This window comes from Odontomachus brunneus, unplaced genomic scaffold (genome assembly GCF_010583005.1).
Source record: "Odontomachus brunneus isolate Ranch 3 - 2012 unplaced genomic scaffold, Obru_v1 Obru_scaffold_133, whole genome shotgun sequence".
Lineage (NCBI taxonomy): Eukaryota > Metazoa > Arthropoda > Insecta > Hymenoptera > Formicidae > Odontomachus > Odontomachus brunneus.
In genome coordinates this window covers 902583-916103 of record NW_022639583.1, presented here as the reverse complement: position 1 = coordinate 916103, position 13521 = coordinate 902583, and positions in this window count along the sequence as shown.

Here is a 13521-nt window from a genome sequence, read left to right as displayed (position 1 = left end):
TAAAGCGAGGAAAAAGTTAAGTTGTATTATATACATCAAGAGAATTTATCCGATAAAAAAATAACAAACGGATATTTCCGATCAAAATGTCGATGAATTTTTGGATCCGATCAGGAAACATCCGATGAGAAATATCTCTTATAATATATATAATACAGAAAGATTAAAAAAATATTAATAATTTTTTATTAACAGCTTTTTATATTAAATGTCCACCAGGTTTAATTTTCCCACTTTTTTAACATTTAAAAAATAAAAATCTAATTTTCTTCCCCTTTGGAGGAGTGTAACTCTTTAAGGAAGGATATAGGAATATGTGTTCACACATGCATATGAAAGATTCTTCTTAATTTTCGACAAAGAATTATTTCTTAAAGTGTTTATTTAGGAAAAGCATTTATTTAGGATCGCCCTGTATATGAGAAATACATCTCTCTCTCTTTCTCTCTCTCTCTTCTTCTTCTCTTCCTCTTTACCTCTTTTACTGAGTCATAAATACAGTTAATTTTTAATGTCATTAGATAGATCGCAATCGTAACTTTACGTGCCTTGGAACGTGCCCTGTGCCTCCTACTCGGTGGGTGACTCATCGCACGATCAAGTCACCCGATCATTAGGCTGATCTTTCTCTGGAGATGCGACAGCCGTGCTACGTGAGTATCATCCAAGTGTGCTCGTTGTCTCTGAGTTGCTAACTACGTGTCAATCAGTACGTACCGGAACATAAGTACGCATCGCGCGCTCAAGACGCCTGATTAATGCGGTCGTTATTTATCAATGACGGGCGGGTGCGCTGGCAGCAGCGTGAATTATGTCGAAAATCTTGCCACGACATTTTAATAAAACTCGTGAAGAATTAACAAAGGCAGCAGCGCCGGGCGGAACGTTCGTCAAGGAGGGCAAAGGTGGAAAGTACGGCCGCGCGGCGCGCGCGCCGAAACAGACTAAATATTTTTGCGAAAGTTTCTTATGCAAAAATGCACGGCGCAACGCGGAAAACGCGTTTTATTGCGCCGGGAGCCGCAGCCTTCCCGTTGTGGACGAATTCTCGTTTAATGTTCCGTAAGAAGCATTCGGCGGGGAAGAGGGCGGGGGGAGGGGGCGGTTCCGTTCGAAAGAATGTCTGAGATGCGCGGAAAATCCTAACGCGACTGATTCCCCATAAAGTACAGCTCGCAGAGAGGAGTCATCGAAAACTATTCGCGGCCGCTTGTGTTTTACAGCCTTTTGCATAAAATATGAAGTCGCCGCGTGTAAAATATTATCGTGCATGCTCCTCTCCGAATAATATATTACAGTCGATATCAGCGTATCAATATTCACGCGGCTGCATATGGATCTCTCCCATTCGATGTGTTTTCGATCGGCAGCCGTGCGGTTCAGCTCGATTCCCGCGGAATACCATTATTCGGTGATTCTCTCTCTCTCTCTCTCTCTCTCTCTCTCTCTCTCTCTCTCTCTCTGTCTGTCTCTCTGTCTGTCTCTTTTCCTCTCTCTCTTTCTCTCCCTAGGCCTCGCTCTCGCCCTTCTATCCCGTTGCACTTTCTGTGGGGTTCAATCAGCGTTTGCGACATATCCATTCCGCAAGCAAATGAATTTAGCCCCCCTCGTTTCTTGTGTTTTTCCTGGCTCGCGGCTCTCCGAATGTCCGCGTCGTTCGCGTAGACTTCGGCGCATAAACTTCAACGAGGGCGCGACGGCTGGATGTAGCTCGAGGTGGATAGGTCGACGTGATCAGTGTTGTTCCAGCGTAAACCGACGAACGAAGGAACGAACGGCGTGGCGTGACGGCGGGGCGCGGGGCTGTTGACGAAAGGGGCGGAAAATAAGGCGGAAGCAATAGCGCTCCATGTGGCTGGAAACTCGTTTCGTCCATTAAAGCGCGCTTTCTTGCCGACTTGTTTTTCGCTTCCTCGCCGCGGCTCGATGCCGCTCGTGGCGTCGAGATATACACGGGGAAAACACACGGCGCGACGACGGCGACGGCGGCAGCGACGGCAACGGGCGGTGGTACGTTACGCCCGCGTGATGCCGGAGTAGTCACAGCGACTCATCCTCGCAATTCACCCCCGACAAGAGCCTAAGTGAAATTTCGTGCCGGGCGTGCTCCTTTTTTCTCTTCCCATCCCTGGCCCTTCAGTCTCCGCTCACCGGTCGTCTTTGCGGCGGCGAGTCGAGATAAAGGATCCGACCCCTCTGCTCTCTCTTTCGCCCCCTCTCACCCCACGATCCCGCGATCCCGCGAGACGTCCTTATACCAGCGAGAAATTTCCGTAGTCTTTCGCTCTGGTGAGTGAAAAAAAAAAAAAAAGTAGAAGAAGTTTGGCACGGCTTCTAACCGGTCGTGTTGAGGTTAAAGTAACGACGATCTTCCGTCGCGGCCTAATATAAAGTTAATTCACTTTCGTGGCAGTGGCGCGTATCGTTGTATATGGTCGTGGGGGAGCGACGGGATTTGCTTATCCCGTCCCTTTCGCCCCTCTCCCACTAGGGTAACTGTATCGCGTCCGGGAACGTTATATCGGAGCGCGCGCGACGGAAAATAGCGAGGGAGAACGTAAGAATAGTTTCGGCGCTCGCAAGGCAAAAACGCGGGACTGGGTCAGCGAGGCGGGACGCCGAAATGCCAGCGGAGCGGCGGAAATAACTGATAAAACATCCGAATATTTCATCCGTCGGCGGGCGAACGCGACGTTCGAAAAAAGATTCGGAGGAGCGGGCCAACTTTTCCAAATTGGATATGTAAACGGGAGAAGCGAGAGAGATCGATGTGATCGATCGGGACGTCAGGGCGCGCTTCTCCTTGTCGTTCGATTCTTACTGTGGATTATCATTTTTTATCCGCGTTGATCCTCGTACGAAGCATCGGCGGAATGCCGAAGGACGACGCGAAAGAGCGGGACGAGCTTCGCCTCGACACAGCTGCGACACCGAATCGATCTTCATCTTTTAGCATTATGTTTATTTCACAAGTCGCGCGTGTCGTTAATCTTCAGAGTGTGCTAAGTCTACTCTCGAAGATCTCGGGGAGAGACGGAAATACTACGTTTAATTAAAACTTTTCGGACTCATGTGTAATGGATACATTTCGAATATGTCATGTTAACATCTTGCGAAGCAATATTTTTATGTAAAAATACGCGCGCGTGTGTGTTTACGTATGTAATTATATGATGTACGATGTATACATGTTACTCGTATTTATGCATCCGATTCTGTCACACTCGAACTCCTTTATACTTCTTTCACAACTCTATCTTATATCAGCTCCGAAGTGTTTACATTTACATACTCTGCGGTATGATGTCAACTCTATCAATATTTGGCCTACTCAATTTATCCGCGGGTACATAAATTATGTTACGTATTATCCTATATTCTATTATGAAATTCATGTAATTTTTCTTTCTTAACGTAAAGCGAGATTTTCCTGTTAAATAAATAAATATTATTGGCTTCCCTTTTATTTCATTTTCTTTTGGTACACACACGCATATATTGCGGAGAACTGTACGACCGTTTTTCTCAGGAAGCGAATGGCCAAGAATCGCGCATCGATCAGACCGTAGGCGACTTCTTTCAAGGGTTGTTTGCTTTACCCTTAAACTTAACCCTCGCTTACGAAGATGAAGGATCGGAGAATAGGCGTGGGCGTGTTGTCGGTCGAGAAACCGAGCACGTTTTGTGTGACGAAGGTTTCGGCGGTATATATCTACGCGTGCCACGACTTGAATAAAGGGGATAAGATTCGAGTCCAGAAATATCGCTAATATATTACTTCGCCACCATATCTTGGTATTAACACGAATAGGAGAGAAACGTTACATTTCTTTAAATATAATCTTCATCGTACGTGCCATTTCTCTTGTTCGCTTGGCTTTTACAGCCGAAATAGATACGACTAATTGAGTTATAAATCATGAATACTGCTGTAAATTACATATTAGTTCCAATAATTGGGTAAACTCCACGGAGAGATAGGTTTTCTGTGGCAATGTAATTTGTGTTAGAGGAAGGAATTTCATACTCCGTGTTAAGTCACGGAAATTGAAAGATTATCTTGTTTTTCAACATACGAAAAATTACAAATTTTTTCACTACATTAATTCTGCAAATTTCCTTTGAACTTTAATGAGGAATCTATAAGCTTCTTTATGGTATAAATAATAAATATAGATACAGGTTGACGAATAATCGGAAACTCGTGGAACTGTACTCATTTATTAAATGATGACAGATTATAAATATCCTAAGTATCTCTTCATTATCGGTAAGTTCATTAAGCGTCTATTAAATTTGGAAACCTCACCATCACAATACATGTGATTTGACACACTTGGAAAGATATGATGTATCGCTGTCCCGACGTCCTTTGTCCTCTGTCCTAGCTTTTCGATTCAGCATCCTGCTTCCTACAGTTCTAGACACTCTATCGTGACACTGACACTCGCGCAGATACGAGGATTTGATCGGAGAAACGTGTGTTAATTAACCCTACAATACTCATCTACGTCTCTTTGACGTGGCCCGTTAAAACCAGTCCGCCTTCCCTCTACGCGATCCCTTCCATCTCTAACTCTAGCAGTGCTTTCATTAATTAGCGTCCTTCCATTCTTTGAGTAAACATTCAGCTTCGTTAAACCGCATTATCAGGTGAGTTTTTGAGAAAAATACAATGCCTTTATGACACATATTTAAGATTAAATGCTCTACGTATTTTTAACGTATGAAGTATTATCTATAGATTAAGGTCAATCTACTCAATTTATCTATCTATCTCAATTTATAAAATGAAAGAAAAAATTGAAAATCTGTTCTGCACATTTAAAATGCCGAGCAAAGCTGGAAGATCTTCTTTGCATCGTGAGTAAATAAAGTTAAGTAACATATCATTAGCTAGAATAAAGTTTCTACATGATATACTCTGTTTCGGATAATAAAAATATTTGTAATTCATAAAATGGTTGATATATAAAAACATATATGGAAGCATGTGAGTTTACGAGGTAAAGTTGGCCCATAATTAAAGGTCGACAGAAGATCTGTAGAGACCTCGCATGGAGATCCCGGAACTACTAATCGATACTAATCGATTTCAATGGGATACATATGTGCTACATATGTAGTCTTCTTTTTACTCGTTGTGCTACTGGCCAATTAAACCGAATCAGAGATGGCCACGTTGCTGCATGTTTATTGTGTTGCATTTGAATTATTATTGGAAGTGTGCATTAATTTTAAAGGATTTTCAAGAGATGGCGTAACTAGTATTATATCGCATCGGGCAATATTGTTGCTACTTTCATGTCAAAGCACCATCATGTGGTTTTAGTTTTCAGTATGTATTATTTTGTCGAAATGTAAATAACATTATTTTTTTGAGCATTGAACATGTCGAATTTTGTGCCTACAAAATGCAATTTGCGGGAAACTTTGCTTTTCTGCTTCCATTTGAAGAAAAATGCTGCTGAAAGTCAACGAATGCTGTCAGAAGCTTATGGTGATTATGCTCCATCGATTTCAACATGTGAGTACTGGTTTCGACGCTATAAAAAAGGTGATTTTAACACGGAAGACAAGGAACGTTCAGGCCAACCGAAAAAGTTTGAAGATGAGGAAGTGGAAGCTTTACTCGATCAAGACCCGAGTCAAACGCAAGAAGAACTTGCAGAATCATTAAATGTTGATCGATCAATGATTTTCAGACGTTTGAAGGCCATTGGAATGATTCAAAAGCAAGGAAATTGGGTGCCGTACGAGTTGAAGCCGAGGGAAGTCGAAAGGCGCAAAATGACCTGTGAATTGTTGCTTCAAAGACAAAAAAGTTTTTTGTATCGTATCGTGACGGGATAAAAAATGGATACACTACGATAATCCGAAGCGCAAAAAATCATGGTGCAGGCCAGGCGAACCATCAACATCGACGGCAAAGCTGAATATTTATGGTGCCAAGCTCATGCTCTGTATTTGGTGGGATCAGCTGGGTGTAGTGTATTATAAGCTGCTCCAACCCAACGAAACCATCACTGGAGAACGCTACCAACAACAATTGATGCAATTGAGCCAAGCATTGAAGCAAAAACGACCAGATTACGTGAAAAGACACGACAAAGTGATTTTCCAGCACGATAACGCTCGGCCACATGTTGCGAAACCGGTTAAGGAAACGTTAGAAGTGCTTAACTGGGATGTCCTACCACACCCGCCGTATTCTCCAGATATTGCTCCTTCCGATTACCACCTATTTCCACCGATGACTCATGGCCTATCTGAGCAGCGCTTCCATTCTTATGAGGATACCAAAAAATGGATCGATTCGTGGATAGCTTCAAAAGATGTGTCGTTCTTTCGACGTGGAATCCACCTTACCAGAAAGATGGGAAAAAGTAGTGGCTAGCGATGAACAACATTTTGAATGATCAATTTGTAACCATTTTCTCACTATATAGCCGTATTTTTACCAAAAAATCCTTTAAAATTAATGCACACTCCCAATAAAAGATAAAATTTACGATTAACAGGATTGTGGCGGGCATTAACACATAGAAGAGAGCTGTTCGTATCATGTATGTATAGTCAGTCACAATGATTAGTTGTCTGAGAAGTTATAACTTCGAAATTCAGAAATATGGGATATCTAGCTCTGGTCTTCTTTGGTGCAACGTTCGAGACGGTAATGACTCGGTCACGGGAATCTACGTGACGTGCGAAAGCACCAAAACAATCGGCAAAAACGGCAACGTCATCTCCTGTCAAGCACCGAACGACCAAGTGCGATCAAAACAATCAACATTCCCAAAACATTTCAGACCTTCAAGGCGGTTAAACTTACCTTTGTGTACCACGAACTTTTCCGGATGTTTCAATTACGTCTCAAGTCAGTGAGTGATTCACATACTGCGACGCACGTGTATCCGTGAGTTATTAATCGTTTGCATCGAGTTAAAACATTTTATCGGTTCTTTCGAAATATTTGCTCGGCCTCTAGTCTCAGCATCGCGTTCAATTAGCGTTTAATCGTGTTTCTTCGATCGAATTGTCGTATCTTTGCGAGTGTCAGTGTCAGTGCCACGACAAAGCAGCTGGGGAGCTAGGATGCTGAATGGGGAAGTGCAGACGTAGGACGCAAGACACGGTAAGACAGTGATACAGCATATATTTTCAAGTATGTGGAATCATTTATTATAGAGATTTTCGATATTAATGAGGGTTTAACGAGCTTATGAGATATAAAGAGATATTTCAGTTGAAATTTAGATTCCAGCATGGTTTGTTATTATTTGACAAATTATGATTTGATAATTGCAGCTTCATAAACTCATGGTTTGTTATTATTTGACAAGTTATGATTTGATAATTACAGCTTCATCTGTAATTATTTATCAATTTTTTATCTATATTAATTTCATACAATAAGAAATATTGATCTAAACAGCCGAAAACTCGTGAATACAGATGTTAATGTAAATATAAATAGTCAATATGTTTGTTTGTAAATGTATAGTTATTTATACAAATTACACAGGTTTACAAGGTTTTTATCACAAAAGAAGTAAGAGGTTTACCCGAAGGAATTAGGTATGCTGAATTCAAATCTGGCCTCAAAATGGCGCCATCACGTAAGGATTTTGAGATATTCTAACCTAGAAGTACAAAAATGGCTGTTTTAGGGCATTATTGGAGTTTCCTCCTGGTTGCATAGAATTTTACCGACAAAAACTAAACAAAGTACCGTCTTGCCTTTCAATTTCCATTTTGGAACGTCCAAATAGGATTTTTTTTCACCGAGATACAGCAGATTTAACTTTTTACTGCATACAAAAAATCAAATAATGCGATCAATAAAGCGATGAAGTCGGTTCATTTGAAATACCTTAATCCTTTTGGTTTTGAGCAATTCTGAAAAAAAGAGTTTGTAGTTTAAAGGGTCCCGAGCGTCGCTGCTGAACTCAGGTCGCTCTGGACTCAGATTTCCAAAATTCTTTTGGATTTGAAAATTTCATGTTGGATCCGCTATCTTCAATTTTGAAAATCTGAGGCCAGATTTGGATTCAATGCACCGAATTCCTTTGGAAATCAATATAAAGTTTCATGTGATATTAAATACCGTTTATTTGTTGACCTGTGTTATTTATGCAAATCATAATCAAAGAATATTGTAGTAAAAATCATATTGAAATTATATTTTCCTTTAAAATGTTTGTATAAAACTGAACTATATATATCGAAGTATAAATTACTATTACCATAGAAATAGAAAATTAGACGTTCTGGTATACGATATAAAATACTTTTATGTAATACTTTTTAAAGTAATAGTTGTTTAGGAAAAAGTCAAATGTGCATATGTTTAAGCAAATATACAGTAATTTAGATCATAATTATGTATGATGCAAGATTACAAAAATTTTGTCGTAATTTTTACTACAGTATTTAGTGTAAATCTCGCAAATGCTCTTTTTGTGTCTAATAATGTTCCATGGGCTACAAAATCCTATTGTACCAAACGCAAAAATTTATGATAATTATGAGAACATTTCGAAGAGCACTCGCGTAAAAAATCTACTTAGATTTTCCGTAAATTTCTCGAACTCCTACCATTTTTTATACAAATAGCGCACTGCGCGAAATTATCTCGAGTGGACGGTACCTTCCGGATTTTTCTTAACTTATCGCTCGTTTGGTCTACCCTCAGTCTGTCCTTGATATTCTCTTACTTTTTCTAATTGTTACTTAAGATAAGTTCCTTCGAATGATACAATTGAAACCGGCAGTACGCTTGCAGCAGATAGCACGGTTTTGCGTTTCACGGCGAGCGGCTCCCTCTTCCTCGGGCTTTAATGGGCCACTGGGAAAAGTCGGGGAAAATGCAGCCTCGTAGAACGACATAAAGTAGCGTTTAACTATTAGATTTTATACGCGTAGTCGCGCATAGAAATTGAACGTTTTATTTTTTATTTCGACGGCCGATAACAGAATTAAGTGAAAAAACTCGAGTCGAAATTTTAACCCTATTTTTTACTTGAATTTTTTAACAACTGTGTATTCTAAAATATCAACATGTTTAATACATATGGAAATTGAAGTCCTACTTAACTTCTCTAAATAGCAGAAAATGCCATTTGCAAATTCTAATTCAAACTTGATACATTAAATAGAATCAAAAGAAATTAATGTAGACTACAAAATATCTAAGTGTGCATACCAAAAATACTATATTCAAATAAATATTATTTATTTAAAGTATATATGGGAAAGATATAAACAAAATTACAAAATTTTTGTGTAATCTTGGGCTATATAGAGGTAATAACTGAAATTATTATACAGTTATTTTGAAATATCATGCATGTCAGTACAAAAAATTTTATGAAAAATTAAATAATAGAAAAAAGGGCTAATTCAAGTTCAAGCACAGGATTAACAGTGCTATGTACCATATGGGTAAAACTTTCCTTGTGTTAGGAAATAGAGCAAGTTTTTTTTTTATATCACTGAAGAGGGTTCATGATTGAATCGAAACGTTTGATTATTTATATTGAGTATTCATGTTCAATAAATATTGCTCTATTTCCTAACACAAGGAAGGTTTTACCCATATGGTACATAGCACTATTAATCCTGTGCTTGAACTCGAATTAGCCTTTTTTCCTATTATTTAATTGATATCATTGTTATTGAGTTCTTATTTTCTTTCTCTTATGAAAAATATTATAAAAAACATATTTCTAATATAATTTTTACTAGAAACTTTTCTCCGTGTATTTTATAAGTTTACGTATCTGCAAATCATAAGTTCATTATAAACACCAAATTTATTGAAAATATCTTCTTGATAAACTTAGCATTTCAATGAAGAATATTAAATTAAAACAAAAATGATAATATATAGAGTAAAAAGAATTTTCTTTTTGTTTTATATTATTTTTGTTCTACAATATTCTTATAAAAAGTGTATTATTTTCGTAAAGGAAAGAAATTCTTCTGAATATATGATAATGAGTTTTTCGAAAATTTGTGATAAATATATTTCAAGGCCATTTTCAAGAACGTATTCTTTGTAGAAGAGAGCTATTACTTCAACTTTCACGTAAAGTGAACTGAGTTCCTTTCCTGAATTGCTTTCCTTAGCAGCAGAATGATATTTTTTTCTGAATACAAACGTTAAATGGAATATTGAGGTTGAAAATAGGATCAAAATTTCGATTCTAGTACATACGTGATCATAATGGAACAATCACACATAAAATCGACAGTATTCGTGGCATGTGAATGACGTGTACTGCGGTCACGTGTCGAGAACCTTCCTGATGGCCGCGCGAAGAAATGGTCACGTTAAGATCTGCAGACCATAATCCGTCTCATGCATCATCTCGAAGAATGCGTATCGCGGTCTCCCTTAATTTCATCGGGATGTCCCCTCCGCTTTCGACATCGACTCAGGGTAAGGGCTCCTTAAATCGGCGGCTTTGTCAACGTTATGGCGCTCAAATTCGTGGACCGACCTCGCACACGATACCGGCTCCCTTATGCCTGTCCGCATTCCCTGGCGTGTGTTACGCGCGGAAAGGACTCGAAATGTGCGCCGGGAACATTCTTCGATCTTATTCGCGCGATAACGCGCGCGCATACCGGTTTCGCGCGGGCCCCATGCGCGCCAGATGCAATAAAATCGCAGCGCAAATATCAACCGGAAGTATCCACGGCTTTCAGAGCGCCGAAGCGTATTAAACGAGAGTTATCAAGCGCAATTCTGCGCGTACGTGTGCGTGTACGATCAGCATCTCTGTAGAAATGGCGCGAGAGCGATCGCGTGCGTAATTTAGAATTTTGTAATGCATCTCTGGGATACGGCGCTGGGCAGTAGTGTTTTCCGCGTAATCGTGGATCATCAACAAGTGAGCCTTCCGATCGCGAGAAATCTCAAGTGCCATTCCCGAAGGCTTAGGCACGTCGTCGTCGTCGTCGCTTCGCGTTCGTCGCGAATCCGTAGCGCAAATTTTCAGCACGACTTGCCAGAGTCATCTGGCGCGCACGATAGGATTACGAGATTAAGGATTTCCTCGTTGAGAGCCGTTAATAATAATAATCACCGTAGCTTCCGGCAAACGACGAAGAGACACGAGCGAGCGAGCGAGCGAGCGAACGAGCTAGAGCCTTCGAAATCGCCGTCGACTCCGCGACTAATACCTTACTCGTTTAGCGAAACTGTCCGCGAACGACGACGAAAGAAATCGTGGACGCTCTCAGGCGAGCACCCACACGGCCTCGTCCCATAAATTCCCGTTCCAAGGATGCGCGCCGTGGCCAACGACGCCGCGGCGCGAGGGTCGCTCGCGAGGAATAATAGTTGACACGAATGGCCGGCACACTAGGCGCGCACACACGCCGTGCGCGCGCTCGCTACGACGGCATTATGCAACTGGGAAATTACGTCATTCTTAGCGCGCGTTTCTTGCTCGCGGATCGCGCCGGTGGTGCCGCGCGAACGAAGGAAACGTGCACCAAATATCGGCGACGTAGCCGTTGTTATTAACCTTGGTCTGCGGTCTGCGCAGATAGCGGCGGGAGGCACGAGGAAATTGACGTTACAGGAAAACACAAAAGCCACCTCGTCGTCGGGCAGTTTCGGCCGAACACTTCGCAGCTCCGTCGATTTCCTTTGTGACTGCGACGCGAGACACATACACACGCGCGCGTACCACAAACTCTTGTGGAAAAAAATGCGCTACCGCCGTGGTCCCGAATACTTATTTTCGCACTTCCTGCGCGGTCACGAGTGCTCGACGCGCCGATTTGTCCGCTCTTCATTCTGGTGACAGTGCAAGCAACTATTCGCAATGCACATTAGTTGGAGTGAAATTAGCTCGCGAAAGATACGCGATGTTAAATATTAATAATTTGATATTATACGCCGTCGATGATTAATGACGATATTTATGGTGAAATTGAATTGCGTTAAGGGAAAACAATTTTTCTCCACGTTTCCCGCTCTACCGTGATATATATCCCGCGCGGATTGGATTATCGTATCACTTTATTCCCGACTAAAACTCGGACCAGTGGAGGGTTGAAATTCGTCGTTCCATCCTGCCGAATTATTTACGTATGCTCGCAACATTTCATGCTAGAAATGCAATACGGTTTACAAACATCGATCAGCGTAATATAGCGTTCTAAACTGAATAATTGAATTAATATGTTAATGGCCGGATGCTCCGGCCGGCCGGCCGGTCGTTTTATCGGGATATGCGTTACGCGTGGGTGTGAGAGAAGTAGGGGAAGGGAGAGGGGGGAGAGAGAGAGCGCGCCATTTCGCGTCTAACAAACATCCCGTCGGCTCGTTCCGCGGCGAAAATCGACGTACTGGTGTATTCCACTACAAGAAAGCTTTCGGGGGTTGGGCTTGGGTCCAACTACGGCTGCCATGTTTATGGTGCTGGGCGTCTTAACCCACTGAGCGGCGAATATATCCGGGAAACGAAGCCGAAGTTGAGAGGTTACGCGAGGTCAGGCTCCAACGCAGTACTATATATTCCGCTCGCGCAATTCGGTAGAGCAGATAATATCTGCAGTACTCGCGGACGATGCGATAATTTTAACGTGAACATCCGAAAAAGAGGCTCCCTCCTTCACTCATTCGCCGTGCATCCTCGTGCTCTTCGGCCCGCAGTGATTACAAATCCGGGCGAAAAGAACACTGGGGAAGGAATATTTGCTATTTGTAGCTACAATCGCATAGAAAAATAATTGCTATGAATTGTAGTCAAGTAAAAATCATTTCTTTAAGTTAAATTCTACTATTCTACTGCTGACTATAATCAGTAATAATCTTATATATGCATATTCCATATGCATTTCATGTATTGTAATATTTCGTGTTAGAACAACCAGAAAACATGGTTGAGGCCGAAAACAACTTTATATTAATAATTATAGCTTTAGTTAAATCGGACTAATATGATTACAACTTTACTTGTGGATCAATCATATTTTCTCTCTCAGTGAAAGCGCTAGTATCGTAGGCGGTTGGCCATCTTTCATCATTTGATCAGATGAAGGATTTGGAGCGCGATTGGACAGTTTTGAAAATTACGATCTCTAAGAATTGCGAATCGGCGATATCGCCGATCAAGCTCGATGCTATCGAGCTTCAAGCCATCCCTCAATACGATTGAAACTCCCCCTGACTATGTTGCGCACAACGACGCGCGCGCAGCGTGTGTGCGCTTTGTGTATGTGTTGCGCGAGAGCGAAACGCCGAGCGTGTGCAAACAGAATGACTCGTGCACACGCACAATAGCCGATTAAAAAAATATTTTCCGAATCGCGCGAGGCCAGCCTCCGCCGACGCGGCGATACGCTACGGCGATAGCTCGGACGGAAACGAGGTACGGGCGACCCGATAAGCACGGTCAGTCTTTTAATTCCATTCGCCATAAACGCCGCTTACGTATCTAATCTGGCATTCTCGTGTGGCCGTACAAGAGCGTCTACAGAAAGCCTTTAACGAACATGCAG